This window comes from Solanum stenotomum, chromosome 9, assembly GCF_019186545.1.
Source record: "Solanum stenotomum isolate F172 chromosome 9, ASM1918654v1, whole genome shotgun sequence".
NCBI lineage: Eukaryota > Viridiplantae > Streptophyta > Magnoliopsida > Solanales > Solanaceae > Solanum > Solanum stenotomum.
In genome coordinates, this window is record NC_064290.1 from 37,176,239 (window position 1) to 37,196,205 (window position 19,967).

The following is a 19,967-nucleotide window of genomic DNA, read 5'->3' on the forward strand; positions in this document are numbered from 1 at the left end:
TTTTTCAACTTGTACACCTTTGTTTCATCGCCTTTGTGAAACCTTCAGGTTGTGTGACATAGACTTCTTCTTGTAAGTCTCCATTGAGGAATGCCAACTTGACATCAAATTGATAAACTACACATTGCAACTGTGCAGCCAATGCTAGAACCAACCTCACTGTCTCAAATCGAGCTACTAGAGAAAATGTTTCTTCAAAATCAACACCATATTGTTGTGTATACCCTTTTGCCACAAGACGAGCTTTGTGCTTTTGTAGGCTACCATCAGTTGCAAACTTTGTTTTGAACACCCACTTCAATCCAATTGCATTTTTTCCGTTTGGTAACTCCATCATTTCCCATGTTCCATTCTTTTCGATAGATTTCATTTCTTCCACCATTGCTTTCTTCCATTCTTCTTTTCCAGCAGCTTCTTCATAATTCATGGAATCTGAAACAATAAGAGCAAACTGAAAAGACGTATAAAGGTTATTTGCATACTTGGGATTTGGATTTTTAAGCCTTGTTGATCTTCTTAATGGAATAATCTCATCTGAAGACTCTTCATGAGTTGCTGCAATTGGCGAGCTTTGTGACACTAATGAGTCCACAAATTGGACTCATTTAAGGCTTTATTTTGATAGAAATAGTGTCCTTAAATGTTTATTTTGTCTCAATATCTGATGAAAACTCTTAAGTTTCAGTTATTTGAAGTTTTAGTGGAAGCATGAACACTTAGGGGCAAAAAGGAACAAAAAGGATGAAAAGAACGAAGAAGCTGAAGCCTGAGCATCGCCAAGCGATTCACTAAAGGGATACACTCCGCCTTTTATTCCAGTACGCGAAACCCTAAAAGAGCAAGATAAAAAAAGGTGATGAAATGAGCAGTCAGCGCTTCGCTGAATAGTTCCGCGAAGCAATACTATGTCACCTAATGACACAGAACACAACAATGCTAAAGGCTAGTGCATGACGACGACGAACTACACCAAAGGGCGAATCAACGATTCCAACTAACCTGCCGAAAGATCCGCCAACACTATTTTCTGAAGTCTATAAATACTAAACTTGTTATTAATTTTTAAAATAGTCAAACATTTATTTTAATTTACACAATAGAACAGTACTTTTTTGGATATTTTCTCTCAAGTTTGGAAAGGGTTTTTTGGGAGACTTGAAGAAAGAATGATTTCATCTTCCCCAAGTTGGAAGTGGGTCTTCTCCATTCTTCTTCCTTTGCTTAAATCAAGGTTTAATTCCTTATACCCATTTGATTTTAGTATCATTGTACGTGTATTTTTTTATTTCTTGATGTGTGGCAAAAAACCCCATTCTTGGTGTGTGATTTAGCAAATATGTGTTGATATTGTAGTTGGGTCTTACTTGCTGATAGGTTAGATGTATTTTAATGGTGAGTTCACCTAGTGGTTTTGGTTTAATTTAATGGGTTTGTAGTTGCAAATACAAAACCACCCATGTGATTTTGGCTTGCACGAGAGGGAGGTCGCGAAACCAAGATCGTTAGACTGATGGCCTAAGGAGTGGGTCAACATGAGGTTCAGCCCGAGAGGATGAGCCCTAGTCATATATCCTAACACTCAGCTCGAGAGAGAGAGCGGGATAAGGTGTACGCTGGCCTTCATACGGCAAATGTGTGTGTCCGAGAGGAACACATTTGAAACGGGGTAAGTTGCCCGAGAGGGAACTTATTTACATCTAAAGCTTAGTCTAGTCACTATTATCTTGCAAATTTCCTATTGAAAGCATGTACCCAACGATTTATCTCAACTTGTATTGCGGTCACACCCCAAGAACTTGTCCCCATACTTGATTTTCTTGTTATTTTTGTTGTTTTTAATACTTGTGACAGAACCCCCATTTGATATTTGACACCTTTGTGTCACCCCTTTTAATTTACAATGTTTTTAATCTTTAATGTCTTTAGCTACGACTAGTTAGAACTTAATTTTATTTTTCTATTAATTCTCAAAACCACTCCATTGGGACACGACCCCAACCTTTAGTTGGGTTACTATATTATTGACGATCGTAGACACTCATACCGTAGGTTAGTGTCGTTGGTCACGATAAGCATCAAAATGACACCGCTGCCGAGGAGTTGTTTAATTTAAGAATTTTTAGATTAGTAGAATTTTTGTTCTTCTTAGTTGTAGTTTACTAATTTAATTCTTAGTTTTGTTTTGTGATTTGTCTGAATCTAAATAGGGGAAGCAAGCATGATAAGAAATATTCGGGAGCTAATGGAGTTTACTCCATTAGAGGTAATGATGTATCAGGATCGTATCCTAACCTTCATGCAATTGGAGGATGAGCGAATCCATGAGAGATAGGTAAGATTCAATCAACTGCTAACTCAATGCCCCACATATGGAATTCTCGGTACGATCCTCCTTGATTTCTTCTACCAAAGTTTTGGCCCCAGAAACAAGATGTTGGTCGACCAACTCCTTCCTGGCGGGATATTAAATTAGCCATATACAATAGCAGTCCAACTTCTTGACAATATGGCTAAAATGAGCCAAGAGGTTGAAAAGGATTTCTTGATGACCGCACTTATGACTTAAATGGATGAGTTAAAAAGAAATATGGCGAAGGTCGAAGCTCATTGCAAAAGGAAGGATAAATACATTCCCCCTCATAATAGAAGAAATAATGAGAACAGGGAGATCAAACGCATCAAGGGAATGCTCTCAATGATTCTTCGCAAGGTGACTGAGCAAGACAAAGAGCTGGAGAGATTGAAAGAAGACATCGAAGAAATGAAACAAATTATTTGGTCTCATTCTAAAGTTGTCTAACTGCTCGAGGACCTGATGAGTCATGCATTGCCTCAACTCCATTTGCAGAGAAACAGGGGGTGGCCTAACGAGGACATGGCTAACCCCAACAACGAAACTTGAACAATGACGTAAATAAGGCACTTCTTGGAAGGCAACCCAAGGTTGTAAATGACTAGGTTTTTTTCTTTTATAAATAATGGTGCGTTGATGCTGTAGGTTAAAGTAAAAGAGTTGTAGAAAAATGAAGATTGGCGAGTAGAAGTCCATTCCGCACCTGACTGGATTCTCCGTTTGGCTCAATGCAAGTTCTATACAAGGCTTGTAAAACTCGGTAAACTCGAATAGTAGTTGGCGTATCGCCAACCTAATCCCCAAGAAACTAATGCTTTACACAAATGGAGGAATAAATGACCACTCATCGAATCACCGATTAGGTTGGCGAGTGCGACTAACGTTGCCAAATGGATACAAATTGAACTTCGTATATTGCCAACAGTCACACTTTTTCATTCTTTCTCACTTTAAAACTCCATAACTTCACACCAAGGTAGTAATTTACATTTTCTCACCTTAAATTAGTACTTTAGTCACGGATTAGCACTTGGAACTCAGATTTTCATTGCCCCCTAACATTACAATTTTATTTACTCAGCACAAAGGTTATTTTCTGAAAAACCCCCGTTCGCTTTTGAAGAGTTCAACCTCATCTGCAATCTAGGTGTCCATTAATGCATGTTAGATCTCTCTGATATGAGTAGAAATTTTCGAATGCCTGCTTCTGATTTGTAAATTGGGGCCTAATTGTTCTTACCGTCTGAATTCCTTTTTCACCCTACTTACCTTAAAACTAAATGTGGTGAGCTATGCATAATGGGTGTTGACCATGATTGGGTGTTGTGAGTTTGGGTTGAATTTCATTAATGCATAGTTTAATTTTCTTTTTGTGGTTTGTACGATCGATTTTGAGAAGTGAGTTGAATCTCAGGCATGTTAAGTCAGTCGGCGAGCTGAGTTGAGCTCGCCGAATCACTCGGTGGTTTGCCTACTAACCCTAAATTGTCCTTAATTTCATATCTTAAGTGTTGTGGGCTCTATAACCTTCGGCGGACATATGTATGATCGCCAAAGAGGTTTGGCGATTCGCTGAGTAGATCAGCGAGTCTGTCCGCAATTTTGTGCTACAATGTAATTACTAACTAATTTCTCTAATGTTTTATAGATATGGCCAAACAACTGACCAGAGGAAGGGAGAAAGGAATTGTGATCAGTGAAAATGCACCTCCACCTAGGGGCAAGGCCACCACAACTTTAAAAAGCAAGGGGGAAGAGCAAAGCCCTCGAGTTATCCGATGCAAGCTCTGACAGCACAGACCTCTACACCGCTGAGCCTCCCACGTATAATAGTAAGAGTGCAGGGTCTGATGAAGAGTACCAAACAGAGGCAAGGAGGGATGAATTACGATCCAAAATGATACATGATCCATATCGGATCAGAAATAGTCAATCCACCACTCCAACTCCTCCTGCTCCAGAGCAAGCAGTAGTGTTGGCACCTCTAATACAAGGTCCCAGCATGGATCAATGAATAGATCAAAGACGGAAGGTCTGAGAACTATCATTGAGGAGAAACGACTTTCCATAGATAGGGTTTTTGATAGATATCCAGAGGTAAGGAATTGCCTGAAACACCACAAAATCCAAATCTTCACAAGACATCGTGGCTCTTACATAACAAGCTGGGTTAGAGAGTTCTACGACGTATACAGTGCATTGGTACCTCAACGAAAAAGGCTAGTCTCATCTTTTAAAGTTGTTGACTACATGGTTGTCAGAGGAAGGAAGGTAGCCTGTGACAGTAAGATTATCAACATAGCTTTAGGTATGTCCGATAAAATTAATGACCACTGCCAGCACTTGATCAAGACACAGAAGTTGGATGCAATAAAAAAGTGGTTAGCTTCGCTAGTCTTAGATGATACTGCTCTGACATGGTTAGCAGAAGGAGTTCCGATTGAGAAAAAAAATCTGAACGTAGCTTCACGATACTGGTTCGGATTCATCAGCAGCACAGTTTTGCCATCACAAAATGAATCAATACTTCGCCATGCTAAGGCAGCTTGTCTTGGATGCATCATGGAGAAAACCAGGATAAATCTCAGGATAATCATTGCCTCTGAGATCCATATGTGTGCGAAGCAAAGCAAGACATCTCTCCCTTTCTCGGTATTAATCACTGAATTATGAAAAAGAGCTCGGGTGCCTAGGATGCAACGAAAGATGTGGAATGGGCTTCCATTGCCTCCACCAGTATCTGAAAAATCGAAGCCGAATATCTTAAGAACCAAGAAGAAAATAAACATAAGGAAGCTGTGGCCACTAGATCTATACCTTCAGAGGCATTTTTGCCTACTCCGGGCCCTAGGCCTTCAGGTATATTGGATGCCATTACCACTCCTTCTAACCCTACAGGTCCCTCTGTTGCTTCATTACCACCCAGACATATGGCTTTCGTTGCCTCTTGTGAGCCGATCACTCAGGCATCCTTGATCCGAATGGGACAACTTGCCCAATCTGCTAATTGTCAAACTGCCAACATAGAAAGCTCCATTCCAGGCATGATTTAGGTTGCCCTCGACAATGCTGTGAAACCACTAAGCATTACTATTGATGCTCTAGAGGCCAGGATAGTAGTGTGTGATCACGATCAAGGAGCCATCGAGGAAGTAATAGCCTTAAAGGCCGCCATTGCAGAGCTGAAGAAATATGTGGACTACCTAAAGTCCACTAATATATATATCCATGATCTTTGGAAAAATGGAAATTCCATATGTGCCCGAAATGCTTGCAGGACATGGAGATGGAATGGATCATACAGTCGATCCTGAATTAGAGGCAGAAACTGATGAAGAGATGTTTGAGGAAGTTACAGCGGATGACATAGCCGAGACTGAATAAATCATGATAGATGATGTTGTGCAATCTTCTTTGGCAAAGTCTCCTACTGCTGGATCCAGTGGAGCTTGTCCTTCTGGTGGTCACTCTGGGTACTGATGCCCTGACAGATGAAGCGACCTATTAGCCAGGACTCCGTCTTTACCTCCCTCTCTGTATTTCTTTATTTTTCCTTTCAGATTCTGTGTTTATTTGCATTTGAGGACAATTGTTCTTATTTGTGGTGGGGTGAGGCCTACACCTTTTGTGCTGATAGTTATGTATTGTGTATATATTTGGGGTTTTCTGTTTTAAATTGTGTTAATACTGCTTTCTGTGAATGTTTGAGCTTGTGGCTCCGCTTAAATGATTTTGACACTTCCAAATTTTTTTTGAATTTTTCACACATTTTTGCCACCCCTCGTGAGTTGAATGTGGCTATTCTTTTGCAACAAATTGAGTCTCAGTTTCGATCAATACCGATGACTTGAATAGTGCTCTCAATTGAACGAATATGAATGTACGACTACGATGAGGCCAAATGAAATTGCATAGACAATATGTAAACTCTTTGCATCTCATTGTGATTAGCCATTTATTGAATTGATTCTCTTGTAATGACCGTTGCACACTAGCGAAAGTGTGTAGTCTTGTTTGACTTAAGTGTCGATGCTTTGTGTGATGAGCTTACTTTGAACCTTGCATGAATAAACCTTGAATTTTCCTTTGGTAGTCTAATTGATTTAGAAAGGTGTGCTCTTGAAATGATCTTAGGCAACTTTAAAGAGTGTGAGCCAAATTTGGCATTTACCTCTTTTATGGCCTACCCGTGAGCGTGTGAAACTCTTTTGAACACCCTTTGAGCCTTACCTCTCTTTGGAAGAACCTTGATGAACTCTAGACCTTACTTGACCAACTACCTATAATCCTCTTGATTTGTGGTTTAGTGAATAGCCAAATGCCTAAGTTGGGGGTGTGGTGAAAAGGAAAAGGAGAAATCAAGAAGTGCAAGAAAAGTCCCACTTAACCAATGGTGTTGAAGAACAATGGAAACCCCTCAAAACAAAACTGTGGAATAAAGTACAAAAGAAATCGGGTTTCCAACCAATCCATGGAGATGAATAAAAAGATGACTTAGAAGCACTAGAAAAAAGAATTGATAAAGAAAAAGAAGGGAATGCCCTGAGAACACCACATCTCACGAGGATGAAAAGTCACTGAGCCTAAATGACCATACCTTTGCACTCAACCCCATTACAAGCCTTAGAAAGACATTTTTGATCTTGAGTGAGCCAAACCGAAGATCAATTGGAAAATAAGGGCAAGCCTATGGGTGAAAACATGCTTTGGATTGATTAACCTCAATGTGTGAATATGGAATCATTCTTTATGTGAGGGCATTTGGATAATTTTTGTTGAGCTTGAACTTGCACAAGTAGCAAGTATTGCGAGTACGAGAATCTTTGGTAATGGTGTGTCACAACTTGAATCTTTGAGTACACAATTGATTCCTACATAAGTAAATTGAGTCTTGTTCTATGCATTCATGATTGAATCTTGTGTATCACTGTTTGAGACATCCTATTTGAACTGCTGAACTTGAGTTTTACTTGAGGACAAGCAAAATTTTAAGTTGGGGGTGTTGATAAGTCCACAAATTGGACTCATTTAGGGCTTTATTTTAATAGAAATAGTGTCCTCAAATATTTATTTTGTCTCAATATCTGATGAAAACTCTTAATTTTCAGGTGTTTGAAGTTTTAGTGGAAGCATGGACACTTAGGTGCAAAAAGGAACAAAAAGGCTGAAAAGAATGAAGAAGTTGAAGCCTGAGCATCGCCAAGCATGCTAGGCGATTCGTCGAAGGGACACACTCCACCTTTTGTTCCAGTACGCGAAGCCCTAAAGGACCAAGATCAAAAAGGCGATGAACTTAGTAGTCAGCGCTTCACCGAATATTTCCACGAAATAGTATTATGTCACCCAATGACACAGAACGCGACGATGCTGAAGGCTAGTGCAAGACGGCGACGAACTACACCAAAGGGCGAATTACCGAGCTAATCAGCGATTTTGACTAACCTCGCCGAAAGATCCACCAACACTATTTTCTGAAGTCTATAAATACTAAACTTGTCATTAATTTTTAAAAGAGTCCAACATTTATTTTAATTTTCACAATAGAATAGTACATTTTTTGGATATTTTCTCTCAAGTTTGGAGAGGGTTTTTTGGGATACATGAAGAAAGAAGGATTTCATCTTCCCCAAGTTGGAAGTGGGTCTTCTTCATTCTTCTTCCTTTGCTTAAATCAAGGTTTAATACCTTATACCCATTTGATTTTAGTACTATTTTAGGTGTATTTTTTTATTTCTTGATGTGTGGCTAAAAACCCCCATTCTTGGTGTGTGATTTAGCAAATATGTGTTGATATTGTTGTTGGTTCTTGCTTGCTGATAGGTTAGATGTATTTAATGGTAATTTCTCCTAGTGGTTGTGGTTTAATTTAATGGGCTTGTAGGTGAAAATACAACACCACCCATGTGTTTTCGGCTTGCCCGAGAGGGAGGTCACGAAACCAAGACCGCTAGACTGATGGCCTAAGGAGTGGGTCGACATGAGGTTCAGCCCGAGAGGGTGAGCCCTAGTCCCATATCCTAACACTCAGCTCGAGATAGTGAGTGGGGTAAGGCGTAGGCTGGCCTTCATGCGGCAAATGAGTGTCCGAGAGGAATGCATTTGAAACGGGGTAAGTTGCTCGAGAGGGAACTTATTTCCATCTAAAGCTTAGCCTAGTCACTATTATCTTGCAAATTTCCTATTGAAAGCATGTACCCAACGATTTATCTCAACTTGTATTGCGGTCAAACCCCAAGAACTTGTCCCCATACTTGAATTTCTTGTTATTTTTGTTGTTTTTACTACTTGTGACAAAACCCCCATTTGATAATTGACACCTTTGTGTCACCCCTTTTAATTAGCAATGTTTTTAATCGTTAATGTCTTTAGCTATGACTAGTTAGAACTTAATTTTATTTTTCTATTAATTCTCAAAACTACTCCATTGGGACACTATCCCAACCTTTAGTTGGGTTACTGTATTATAGACGATCGTAGACACTCGTACCATAGGTTTGTGTCGTTGGTCACGATAAGAATCAGACACCACAGAAGAACTTGAAAGTGTACTTGAAGGGGTTGACTCTTTTCCTTCATCATCAGTGATTCCAAAAGGCATAGGAGTCTCTTGTCGCACCAATTTTTCACTCCAATCCCAATTTGTATTTTCATCAAATATTACATCTCTTCTAACTAAGATCTTGCCATTAAAAGGGTTATACAATCTATATTCTTTGGAGTGACTACAATAGCCAACAAAAATGCATTTTTCATATTTTTCATCAAGCTTTTGACAAGCTGTGAACTTACTAAAGCATAAGCAACACACCTAAAAACCCGTAAATAACTTACATTTGGTTTCCTACAATGCCAAGATTCATAAGGAGTTTTATTCGTAACAACTTTCGTTGGTGAAAGATTCAGCAAGTAAACAGATGCTGCCACACCTTCTGCCCATAACTGATTTGCGAGTTCCTTTGCTTGCAACAAGCTCCTTGCCATCTCCACCACAGTCCGGTTCTTCCGTTCAGCGACACCATTTTGCTCTAGGGTATAAGGAGTTGTTAGCTCCCTATGGATGCCATTTTTTTCACAAAACAAATTGAATTCGTTGGACACGAACTCTCCTCCTCTAACTGTCTGAAGAACAGTGATACTGCATCTACATTGGTTCTCTACCGAAGCTTTAAACACCTGAAACTTTTCAAAAGTTTCTAACTTGTTTTCCAGAAAATACACCCAACTCATGCGACTATAATCTTCAGTAAACAACAAGAAATAATAACTTCCACCTAAGGACTTAGTCTGCATAGGACCACATAAGTCAGCATGTATTAATTCTAAACATTTAGAAGCTCTCCATTCCTTTCCAACAGGAAAAGATTTTCTAATTTGTTTCCCATAAATGCACCCTTTACTTAAATCAAGAGAACTAATTTTTGGTAGTCCAAGAACCATACCTTTATCACCTAGAAATTTAAGGCCGTTTATGTTGAGATGGATGTACCTTAAATGCCATAACTTTGAGTCATCCTTTGCACTTGTAGCAAGGGCAAAATTTTCCATATAAAAAACATCCAACGGAAACATCTTATTTGGCGTCATGGTGATATGAACATTTTTGCCAGACTTCTTATTTGTAATGACACAAGTATCATCATCAAATCAAAGAGAATATTCATTGGTCATTAGTTGCCCAACACTCAATAAATTATATCCTAAATCGGGTACAAATTGAACATTATCTATCATGTTTACTTTGTCTTGATTAGTGTCAATGCTCACCATGCCTTTTCCTTCAACCAATAACTCTTTTGTATTGCCAAGATGCACCTTTTTCTTTAGCTTTTCGTCAAGCTCATGGAACAAAGATTTGATACTTGCCATATGATTTGAACAACCACTGTCTACAAACCATAGATCACTTGGCGTATGGTCTGTATTAGTGCAAGCCATAAAAAAAATTATCCTCCTCGTTTTCTGTTGCTACAAAAATTATTTTCTGATCTTTATACCAGCAATCAGCCCTTATATGTCTGTAACGTTGACAGTGATGACATTGAATGCCATTTTTTGTGTTACCTTGCTCATTGGACTGCCTGTGTCCATCATTTCTTCCTCTGCCCCTTCCATAACCACGACCTCAACCACCGCGAAAGCCTCGTCTTCCTCAACCTCTGCTTGCTGGACCATTATTTTCTCCATATTTAGTGGCTAAATTTTTAACTTGGAATGCCTTCTCTCCATTTTGTTCTATGGATCGATTAATTCTCGCCTCATGAGCTTAAAGAGATCCCATCAGTTCATCAAAGGAAAAGATGGATAGATCCTTGAATTCTTCTATCGTAGCAACTACGTGATCAAATTTTGGAGTTAGGCTTCGCAATACCTTTTCCACAATGGTCTGATCAGTTACCTTCTCTCCGTAGGATCACATTTGACTGATAATTGTCGTTGTTCTAGGTGAAAAACCAGCAATGGATTATCTACTTTTCATCATCAAGGTTTCAAAATCACGCCGAAGTGATTGCAGTCTCACCACAATGACCTTTGAATCGCCTTGAAACTCTTTCTGGAGAATCGTCCAGGCTTGTTTGGATGTGGTTACTATTGCTATCCGTGAAAAGACACTATCATGAACAGCCTGCTGAATAAAAACCAGCGCTTTAGCATCTTTTTGCTTGTTGCTTTGCAGTTTGTTTCCTTCGTTGGGATCTGCAAATCCACATTCTACCAAGTCCCAAAGATCTTGAGATTTCAGTATAGTTTTCATACGGATACTCCAGAATTCGTAACTTTCTCCCTTGAAGACAGGAATGAGTGGTTGTGCCACACTCAATGCACTATTGCTACTTGCCATGGCTGGCTCTGATGCCAAATTTGTTGGAGAAAAAGTACAAAGAAATTTGAAAATAATAAAAAAAAAAAAAAAAGGAAAACTGCGACTGCGTTTAATTTCAGATTAATTGGAAGTACTAAAATAACGAAATATGCCCACATGATATATAGGCTAAGATATAAACAACTAATCATAAAATATAGGTCCTGTTATGACAATTAATCAACAACACTAATGAAACTTGAGTAAATATAGGAAACTACTTAACAAAGACCCAAAGAATAGTTCTACTAAACTACCCATGTCCCAATTCACTCAATCGTTTTGAATCACTCTTTAACAATGTAGTGGTTATCATTTAGTATCAATTATCTTATTTTCATAGGCATCTTGTAAAGGAAAACATGTATATATATTTCTGTTGTAACCACAAATGCATCAAAGGGAAATACAATCATAGTTCCTCAAGTTCTTTCTACTCTCTTATATTACATTGACATTATTGAAATTCAAATACTTGAACTTGTCAGGTATCTTTTTAATGTAATGAGACTGTGAAAAGGCTAATCCTCGTGGAGTCCTAAGGATTCTTATACCTAAGATCACATCAACAATTCCATTGTCTTTCATAACAAAATTGCTTTCTAGGATACACTTAAGCATATTTATCAATTTCTTTCATCTTAAATTCACTTTCCAACATGGTTTGGTCAAGCTTCACATTTTATTATTTGGGTCCTTGTTTTAGTCCGTAAAGATTTCGCAACTTTTAACACTTTCATTTCTTTAACAAAAATCATAAAGACCACGGGTTGTTCCATGTAAATTTCTTCCTCTAATTATCCAGTCAAGAAATTTGTTTTCACATTCATTTGATGAATTTAAAGGTAATATACCACAGCTAGTGCAATTAACATTTGAATGGACGTAATCCTAGTTAGTAGCCATTATGTATCAAAATAATCAAGGCTTTCTTTTTATATAAAGCTTGTGACGACACATCTTGCCTTGTATTTTGTCAATAGTTCCATCAACTTTATTTTTCTTTTGAAGATTCACCTTGAAACCAAATTTTTATTTCCTGGAGGAAGGTCAATCAACTCTCAAGTATGATTGCTCAAGATTTAATCAATCTCACTATTGATAACCTCTTTCCAAAAGGATGAGTCAACATAAGACATACCTTCTTTGAATGTATGAGACTTGTTTTTAAAAGGAAATGTTACAAAAGTAGATCTAAAATAACTAGATGTCCTTTATTAAGTGTGTTCTCCTTTGGTTCTTTCCATGGTTGTTTAGACCTTTAAGTAGACGACTCAAGTCTAGTTTCATATGGATATGTGTTCAAAGAACTTAGTGTCATCTGATTTAATTACCGTATTGTCATAATTATCTGATTTTTTAGACTTTTGAATAAAAAATTGACATACTTTAGTGTTTGTAGCATATCCAATGAACATACAATCCACAGTGTTAGGTCCTATTTTGACCCTTTTGGGAATATGAAATTGGACTTTGATTAGACACTCCTACACTTTTCATTTCTCATATGGAATAGATTGTGTCTTGAAAATTATTAGATCACTATCTTTCAAGAGTATATATATTAAGGGGCAATAAGAAATTCTTTATTAGGATACAATAAAGTCTGAATAGAAAACTTTTTGTTGCTCCCTTTCTGAACAGAAAGATCTTTTTGTTGTTCCCTTTTGCTGTAAGGATAACTTCCCCCCACAATTTTGTGGTAAACCTGAACTTATAAGTAACACATTCAATATTTCCTTCAAAGTTCATTTTTTTCTTTCCGAAATTCCATTAGATTGAGGTGAGTATAGGCAATATCTTTTTGTCCAACTAAATTTCAACTTCATGTTTATATTGCCTAGATGTTTCTATTCTTTCGTCCTTATCATTAAGCAAATATACATAACAATATCTAGTGCAACTGTTAGTAAAATTTATGATAGATTTTTTCCATGGCGAGACGGTGTTGACTTCATATCACAAATGTCAGTTTAAATCGACTCTAAGGGATTAATATTCCTTTCATAAAATTTAGAAAAATGCTTTGATCAATTTTCACAATGTTTTGTAATTGAAATGTCCCAAGCTTTCATGTCACAAATAGTTTGACTCAAGCAAATAAGAACAAGTAGAAATATTGAGTTTGAAAAGATACTCCGTGAGGTGACTTTTTCTCACAAATATTTTGTTATTTACCTTTTATAACGTTGTTAGATACAAAGATTGTTTAGAGCCAACATCTTGCCACATGTCCTTTTTAGAAGGACCTTTCCATCAGCTTTAATTTGGTGGTTATAGTATTACATATGAACATAGTCTCATCGGGTCCAATAAGGGAAATATGACCCAAATACTTCTTTTACAACACAAACATGACAGATGATTTTTTACAAATATTCATGTCGATACAAATAATTGTATTTTAATAGACAAATCTTTTTATGAAAAATCACAACATTTTAAGTGAAACTCTTTCATAAGAGAACACTACTCTTTGGAAGAAGTATATACTTAATTTGGTCGTTTTATACTAGTCATATGATATACTAGTAAAAGAAAAAATCAATAACCACATCATCAAATATACTCCAAGAGTTTTGTGGGTCTAACATAATACAAAAAATGTAATTGAATTTCATATTTTGTGCTACAACATTTAAATTAGACACCCATTTTAAATATGATCTCAAAAAAAAAAATTCAAATATTTTAAAATAATTTACCATTCTTTCAACTTGTATACCATCAAAATACAAATTGGCAGCATGAAGCCTCTTTTAGAGATAATATTCTACAAAAGAATTGTTAGTGCTTCAATTCCCTTTGACAATCTTTACAAAATATCAAAGTTCAATCCATAGACATTGCAGGCACAAATTCATTGACTTTATGTAACCATTTTTTTCCATATATATTATGACAATTTAGTATTTAAGATACTAACAATAAAGAATAAATCTTTATACAACTTATTTCTAGTTAACAATACATTTTTTATATTGTACAATTTTTTAACCAAATAAACATTGAATGTTGTGAAGTTTTTATGCAAAGTTTTTATACTCTTTAAGTCGAAATATTCATTCAAATAGAGTGTTTAATAAATTGATAAAATTTTTATATTCTTCAAATCAAAGGTGTGCACAGTCTAATTTATTCGGTGAAGTTGTTATAATTTTCAAACCAAAGGAGTAAAAAATCAGAAGTTTTTAGTCTCCAAAAATCATACACAATCCAATTTCACACAGAGTAGAAACCTACACCAGTTTTAGTCACCAAACTTGACCGTAAAATAATATTTAAAATTTTCTTGAGCATCTTTAAAATGGAAATTCACACTTCTCAAAATATGACCCATTTGGTACTCTACCAAATTGAATAAGTGAAATCTCATTATTGATGACAATATATTAATTAGAATTTTCACCGAAACTTATTGGCTCTCTTCTTCCTTGGCCACACTAAATAAGTTAAAGCATTAGAGACTGCGAATAATCAAACATGTAGCATATTAAAGTGGTACTTTTCATCATAAAGTTCTTTTATCATATGATAAATGATTCTCTTTTTCATTCTTTTTTTTTCTCCAACAAAGTAGAACACAAAAAAAATGCCAAGAGTAGAATAATTTCTTACAATTGTTGTTAATATGTATCACTAAAATATTTAGAACAATAATTTTGGAGAACTTGATAAGAAACAATAAAGTTTTAAGAATATTTTTGAACTAGAAACTTAAAACCAGTAAATAAAAAAGAAACTGATAAAATATTTTCTCTAGGAAGAAAATCGATCATACTGAACCCACAATGTTTCCTTAAGGAAATTATTCACTCAAGTATCCGGGGATAATGGAATATTCTATCTATAGTAGAATGATCTTACATATCGGTGTATTAGTTATTATTAGTACATAAAAACATGGTGTCAATGAACCACTCAACGACAATAATGTACACTAGAATTTGTTAGTGGTGAAGAAGAAGAAGTTCTGAAATTCAGTAACTTCGTTCTTGAAAAATAAGAGGAAATCCCTTTATTTATAGACAACAAGGGTAGTGTGAACATGTGCTTATTGTGCCTTCTCGGAAAGGTCACAACCCTTTGGAAAAACTAAAAAGTCATAACATTTGGTAAAAGTGAAAACCTTATGGAAAAGTTGCAACGTTTCATAAAAGTCACAACACTTCAAAAATGTCACAACTCTTCATAAAAGTTGTAACCTTACATAAAAGTCACAACTCTTCATACAAGTCATAACTCTTCATTTTGCATTCACCCCTTTTAAAAGCCAACAATTTTTATGATATAATTTTTTTTTCTATTACTGAAATAAAGGCAAAGAGAAATAACTATCATTTTTATCTTTTTGAAGACCATATGCTTTGTCTAAATATTCCCCTTTATCGAAATCTTGTTGCAATTTGTTTTTGAACAATACTCAAAAAAACTTTTCTTTAATTTTCTGAAAATTCTGCGATGAATAATTTTTCAAAGGAAGGAGTTGAAGTTGTTGTGGTTGGAGCAGGTCCATCAGGTATAGCTGTTTTGTCCTGTTTGAATAAATTGGACATCAAAAATGTTGTGTTAGAAAAAGAAGATTGTTGTGCCTATTTGTGGAAGAAAAAGACTTATGATAGACTTCACTTGCATTTATCTAAGGAGTTTTGTTCATTGCCTTTTATGCCACATGCAACTTCATCACCTAAGTATTTGCCAAAAAATAAATTTATTCAATACTTAGATGGGTATGTTGAACATTTTAACATCAAACCAAAATTTCAAACTTGTGTTGAATTAGCCTTTTACAACAATGATAAAAAGAAATGGAATGTCAAATCAAGACATGTGGCTAGTGGAGAAATGGAATGGTATGCTTGTGATTTCTTGATTTTGGCTACTGGAGAAAACAATGAAGGTTATATTCCGAAAGTGGTAGGAATAGAAAATTTCAATGGTGAAATTATTCATTCAAGTGACGATAAATCCGGTGAAAAATATAAAGATAAAAAAGTGTTGGTTGTTGGATCAGGAAATTATGGGATGGAAATAGCTTTTGATCTTTCAAATTATGGATGTCACACATCAATTGTTGTTAGAAGCCCAGTAAGTTTCTCTATCTTTCTATATATTGTCTTTACTTTCATCTTTTTTTGTTTGCCTGCACGTGGATTTGCGTTTGTTGATTTTTTTAATTAATATTAGGTCGGTGTTTGATCAATTTAGTTATAGATCAACTATTTTACTTGGTACCTGTTACTTTTTACTAGCATATGTGATGTTGTAATTTGTTCATCTAGAGATCAGTGTAAGTTTCTTGCCCGTCAACACTAGGTCATACCCTTAAGTGGAAGGGCTGAAATTTGAATATGATTTATATATACCCTTATGATATTTCTTATCTAAACATAGGTTTTGATTCACTTCACCTCCAATAATTACAACCAACTCATCAGTTGCGGAACAATTTATATATACAATATTGCAAAACAACCTCAATTTTGAATACAAAGTTAATTTAAGGAAATCAATTGTTCTAAAAAGGGAATATTGGTTGAATAGAAAGTTATTAAAGAATATAGCATTGGATTATTATAAATATAAAAAATTGCAATAGATATTTAAATTTCCAAAATATAGAAAGATCTCATTATTCCATTTCTAAATAGCACAAAATTAGAAATTTTAAATTCATGTTCGCTTTCTCATCAGATATGTTATACCATGAGAAAAAGAAGAGTATGACAGGGTTTCTTTTTCATATAAGTGGAATCTTAATTTTTTCTAAGTTTGTCTTATTAACAAATTTTTACGTTGTCATTTTTTACATATTGTACCGAGAACATATTCTATTTTTATAAGATTTTAAATCACATTCTTCTGAAGAAACTTGCCAATAGATATTTGTTTGATGACTTGATAAATGATAGTACAAAAAAGTATTTACAGTAATTGTATATGAAATTTAGATTCCTTATTTAATTTAATCTTTCGTGCATTACCCAAATATATTTCTTTTTTTAGAACACTTTCTAAATTCACTTACCAACATTGATATATGCTTTTGAATACTATAATGTCTCAATTTAGAAACCATTTCTTCATCAGGAGAAAGATGTGGATTGCATAGAACCAATCGTGTCCAAATGGGGAGGCTTATTTATGGATGATAACGGATGTTGTGCACTCTTGTTATGCAACATTCAGAAGCCTCATTTCGTGTAACGACTAATTTGTTTGATTACATCATAACCTTTTATTTTATTTTATTTTCTCATTTTACCTTTATTATTATATAATAATCACATTTTATCCTTTATCCAACCTTTTTATTGAAATCTACCTGTACATCATAGTTTATTCTTCAAATTCATAATGTGTGACAATATGTAATGATGAAAATGAATCAATCTATCCAAATATCATATTTATCAAAATAATAAAGTACGATACAATACAATATGAAACAATTTATAATAATCTTCTAAAAGGTGATAATTATATAATCTAATATTTGAACATGTCCGAAAGTCCTCTGAAAAAAGAGGACGACGGGGGAGAGGCTGATGCGGCGGAGTCATTTTCCTCGGATAAGTTGAGGTACTTTTGCCAATTATCCGACCCCGACCCTAAATCCACCGCCCTTCCTCCAGCGGAATTATCATCCATGTGCAAGTTGCTGCAACCGCCTACCAAAGCGATGAGCGAAAGAAGAAGGATAGGTATTTCCACACCAAAGAGCCTAAAAAGAGCACGTAAGGCATGGAGTAAAAAAGATAATAAGAAACACGGTAAGAAACATACGAGTAGAAAATTAAGAAAAATAAGAAGAAAATTAAACAAATTATATCCGAAATATAAACAACTTAATATCACAAAGACTGATAACGAAAAATTAGATCAATTAATAGATAATATATCTAAAATAGAATATAAATATATTCAATATTTAAAAATACAATGAATAACAAGAATAACGAATATAGACAAAAACTTAATGAAATAATTATAGAAAAACGACAAGAATTAGAACATAGGCAAAACAGACTTAACAATAATATATTCACAGGAATTTGTCACACATCTATAATAGCACAAAGAAAGACTATTTTATATCTAGAAATACAAATAAATAACTTAGAATATAAACTACAACATAATTTATAAATGAATAAAGAAGAATACGCAATAGATGAAAAAACATATGAAAATTATGACGGATTAAAAATAAAGATAATATTTTCTGATCTAGGAAGAAGATATAAGAAAATATGTGACAATATAAGTTTAATGTTAGAAAAAGAAACGGTAAAACTAGAAGATAGTTTAACTGTCATGATAAGAATAACAAAAGAAATTGATAGAAAAACAAAAATTGAAAAAATAAAACAACAAGCAAAAAATGAAGTACAACAATTAGAAGAAGTAAAAAATACTAAAATAATAGAGCTAGAAAAAGAGCTAGCAATATTAAAAGAAATATATTAAATTAAACAAAAAAAAGAACAAAAACGAAAATTAGCAAATGAGATAATTAAATTTAAAGAAAAATTGCAATTACAAGATGAATTAGAAGAAAAAGAAGAAAATAGCCAAAATAATCTACCCGAAATAAGAGTTGATGAAATAAACGACGATGATCTAGAACAACATTCGGAAACAAGCGAAACATATACGGAACTTTTAGCAAACATAGATAATACAAAGAATTTAGAAGTAAATACAGAAGACGTAGACATGGACGAAAAACCTAGCACATCAGGAGAAAAAAACCCAAAAAATTTTAATCCAAAATATTATAATGAAAATTATGAACAATATGATAAAGAAAAAACTACATGGGATAAAAGATTAAGTAAAAAGTGTACGCCTAAACCAATAACTGGACAACATGAATTTTTGGATTTAGACTGTGTACCAGATATAAATAAAACAATCCAATTATGGATAGGATACATATCAAAACAATTAATAGATAACAAGAGAGTAATAGCAGAGGCACCACGATACATAGAAAGAACACTTATAGAAACAGTAAAATTATGGCTACAAAATTTAACAAGTGAAAGCTTAACAACTTTAAGAAATAATAAAAAATTTGATGGTGGAATAGCCACTACAACTATGGAAATATTATATAAATACGAAATAGCTATAAGAAATGAATTTAGTAGTATGACAACAGAGGTAGAAGAACAAAATAAAGAAAAAATCATAAATCGAAATCTAATGACAAAATTATCAATATGTAATATGTGTTATATAGATGAATATACATGTGCATTTAGAGAATACTATTATAAAGGAACATATAGCACAAAAGAAAGTAAAGAAATAAGAAAATTATATTTTACAAAATTACCAGAGCCTTTTAATTCAAAAATAATATAAAGTTGGAATGAAGTAGAATTAACAGACACCTTAGGAGCTAGAATGAAATTCTTGCAACGATGATTTATGAAACTATGTGAAAAACATAAAGAAGAAATAAAAATGGAAAAAATATTAGTAAAAAACTTGGCATGTTGCAAAAATAAAACAGCACCTCAATTTGGTTGTACGGATAGGTATTATAAAAATAAAAAGAAATATAATAAAAAATACTGATCAAAATATAAATATAAAAAAACAAGAAGAAGGTACTATGTAAAATATTACAAAACCAAAAGACCATATAGACCAAAAAGAAAACTAACGGAATGTACTTGTTATAATTGTGAAAAATTAGGACATATAGCTAGAGATTGTAAATTACCTAAAAATCCAAAGAAA

General features: G+C 34.5%; 1 pseudogene; it reads left to right on the forward strand.

Annotated features, from left to right (window-relative positions):
• Nucleotides 1-15,674: 15,674 nt before the first annotated feature.
• The window catches only part of LOC125877036 (probable indole-3-pyruvate monooxygenase YUCCA10), a 16,059-nt pseudogene continuing 11,766 nt past the window's right edge, over nucleotides 15,675-19,967 (forward strand).